The sequence below is a fragment of the Gracilinanus agilis genome, chromosome 1 (assembly GCF_016433145.1).
Source record: "Gracilinanus agilis isolate LMUSP501 chromosome 1, AgileGrace, whole genome shotgun sequence".
Classification (NCBI taxonomy): domain Eukaryota; kingdom Metazoa; phylum Chordata; class Mammalia; order Didelphimorphia; family Didelphidae; genus Gracilinanus; species Gracilinanus agilis.
The window spans coordinates 283,687,105-283,690,657 of NC_058130.1; the positions used below are offsets into that span (position 1 = coordinate 283,687,105).

Genomic DNA, 3,553 nt, shown 5'->3' on the forward strand with positions numbered 1-3,553 from the left:
TATATATATATATTATATTATAAAAATTATATATTATATTATATATTATAATTATATATTATATTATAAAAAATTATATATATCATATATATATCCTTAATTTCCTTTTTATTTTTCTTTTTTGCTCAATTTGTCTAAGTCTGAAAAGTGGTATATTGAGGTCCCCAGTTATTATAATTTCCCCCATATTTTCAGACTGATTCAATTAGGTTTTTATTTATAATTCAGATGATACTGATGCTATTTAGTTATCTATATTATTTAAGAATAATACAACTTTGCTCATATTAAATCTGGCTCCATACAGTGCCCCATGTCAACTACCCTGGCCACAGTCCCATCCTAGATGAATGAGAACAGCAGTGTGGAGGAGTTCTCTAAGGACTCCAAAATTAATGTAATCAAGAACCAGCAGGACAATAGTAAAATGTTTATTGGAGGGATAACCTGGAATATGAGCAAGAACCTATGCCATTTTGGAAAGGTTATAGATGGCACAATTAAAACAGATCCCATCATAGGAAGATCAAGGGGACTTGGATTTGTGCTTTTCAAAGATGCTTCCAGTGTCCATAAGGTCCTAGAACTTAAAGAACACAAATCAGATGGAAAGTTAATAAACCCCACCACCACCACCACCACCGAAAGCCAAAGCTTTAAAAGGAAGTGAACTCTCCTGAAAAGTATTTGTCATGGACTAATCCCAGATACAACTGAAGAACAAATCAAAGAATATTTGGGGGCATTTGCAGAGACTGAGAATATTGAACTTCCTAAAGATTCAAAAGCAAATGAAAGAAGAGGATTCTGGTTTGTTCTTTTGTTTGTTTGTTTTGTTTTCATTTTGTCACATGTACAGATGAAGAACCAGTAAATAATTTATTAGAAAACAGATATCAGATTCATTCTGGGAAGTGTGAAAACAAAGTCGCCAAGTCCAAAGAAGTATATATTCAGCTATAGCAACAACAGAAAGGAAGGAGAGATGCTGCATCTGACAGGCAAGATAGTACTAGAGTTCATGGATGAGGTCTAGAACCCATGATTTAATACATGTTATGACCAAGGATATGAAAATTATACTAATGGGGGACAGTTGCGTAGCTCAGTGGATTGAGAGCCAAGCCTGGAGATGGAAGGTCCTAGATTCAAATCTGGCCTCAGACATTCCTAGTTGCCTAGCCCTTACCACTCTTCTGCCTTGGAACCAATACACTGTATTGATTCTAAGATGAAAGATAAGGGTTTAAAAAAAGTCTTTCTTTAAGAAAATTACACTAGTGCCTATGGTGGTAATCAAAATTATACCAGCTACAGTATATGTGATTTTTTTTTTAACCCTTAACTTCTGTGTATTGGCTCCTAGGTGGAAGAGTGGTAAGGGTGGGCAATGGGGGTCAAGTGACTTGCCCAGGGTCACACAGCTGGGAAGTGTCTGAGGCCAGATTTGAACCTAAGACCTCCCGTCTCTAGGTCTGACTCTCAATCCACTGAACTACACAGCTGCCCCAGTATATATGATTATAATGAGCATAACTTTTGGAGACTATAGATATGGAAAGGGAGATGCAGACTACAGTGGTCAACAAAGCACATATGGCAAAGCATCCTGAAGGGATAGAAATCCCCAAAATAATTATCAGCCATATTAAAAGAAGACATGCAAAAAACAGATACAGCAAAAACTTGCAGGGCAATGGTGTTGAATGGAGAGTTGTTGATCTGAGATGACTATTTTGTAAAAGACTTGTAGTATACGTGACACAATTGTATCCAGTTGTATATAGTAGTTGCTTTAGTTTGGTTTTTACTTTGCCTTTTGCTATTTGTATAATAACAAATGTCAATTTGTGTTTATATGAATTTTGTGTAATTTCATATTATTCTCAAATTTTTGTGATTATTTTTCCGTCATGTGCTAAAAAAAAGAATAATATAGCTTTCTTGCTCATCTCATTAATCTATATCTTTTTTTTTTTAATTTTTTTTTTTAATATTTGTTTTAAACCCTTAACTTCTGTGTATTGGTTCCTTGGTAGAAGAGTGGTAAGGGTGGGCAATGGGGGTCAAGTGACTTGCCCAGGGTCACACAGCTGGGAAGTGTCTGAGGTCAGATTTGAACCTAGGACCTCCCGTCTCTAGGCCTGGCTCTCAATCCACTGAGCTACCCAGCTGCCCCCGATCTATATCTTTTTTTACTCTTGTCTTTCCTGAGATCATGATTGATACCTAGACTTTAAAAAAAAAAAAAAGTTCACCTCAGGCTAGTTCATTTTGATTCATCCTCATTTTACTCCAGTGAAATCTTTGCTTAAACTGGTTGGACTTAATTTGATTATTTATTTTTTATTTAATTTAAATTCATTTTGCTATCCTTTCTTCTATTATAGGTGAATTCATCTCATTCACATCCACAATTATAATTTCTCTCTTATCTCCCACTTCTCAAAGGAAAAGAAGATAGGAAAAGAAAAGGGGCATGGTCAACATTAGTAATATGTCTGATCTGCCTCTCTTCTGGAAGTACCCCACAAGGTACTTCTAGAACTCCAAGGGGGAGATGTGGTTAAGATCTAAGGAGTGGAACTTGAGATAATTATTCTCAGAGTTATCATAGACTATTCTTGAATAAATGAATTTATTCAATATTTTTCTTCTTTTAATCCTCTCTTAATGTTACAAGTCCTGAAGTTGAAGTTTGTTTTGTTCATTGCTGTTTCTTCTCCAAGGCCTTCCTCTCTCTTAAACCCTCCCCAACTACTTCTCTATTTAATTCTGTACATTTTTATACCAATTTCTTTGGAAGTATATATGTCCCTTTTTGCCCCATTCATATAAAAGAAAGATTTGTAAGAAGTTTGTGCCATTACCCCTTCCTTGAGGTACTTCTTGTGGGACCACACAATTGTGGGAAAAATAGACTCCTCCCCACTTCTTTCTCATTTCTTCTCTAATGTATTCCTTTTCCCACCCATTTTCTTTCCTAAATTAAAAAAAAAAAGCAGAATAAAATCTCCACATCTAGGATATGTTTGTCTTTCCCCCCCACTGTCCTGACATTTTAAAACAATGAGATTCTGAAGAAACATTTGTCAATTCCCCCATTATAATTTAAACACTTTGTCATATGTTTACCTTTCTATGGTTTTTTGGCTCCTACATTTCCATTTCAAGAAATTATAAATGAAAACTACCCCAAAAAACCCCATCAGTCACTTCTTGAAAGTAGATATAAAATGAAAACCAGGAACATCATAGCTAACATCCAGAGCTCAAAGGACAAAGAAAAAAAAAGAACAGAATCAGACAAAAATAGAGTTCAAATACCAAAAATCCACAGGAAAAATTTCATAAGACTTAGCATCTGCCATAATTAAAGAAAGAAGGGTCTAAAATTAAACATTCAAAAAGCATAAGATAATGGCTTGAAACCAAGAAAAAGCTATCTGCTATCATCATTTTCCACCTTCCAAAATTCTCACAGGTGGATAGTGGATAGTGAGTCAGGAAGACTTGGTTTTATGTATTGTGTCCGATATACAAGCTATCTGTG

General features: G+C 35.0%; 1 pseudogene; it reads left to right on the plus strand.

The window, feature by feature from the left end:
* Nucleotides 1–346: 346 nt before the first annotated feature.
* LOC123231338 lies at nt 347–1,652 on the plus strand (annotated as a pseudogene).
* The last annotated feature ends 1,901 nt before the right edge of the window (nt 1,653–3,553 follow it).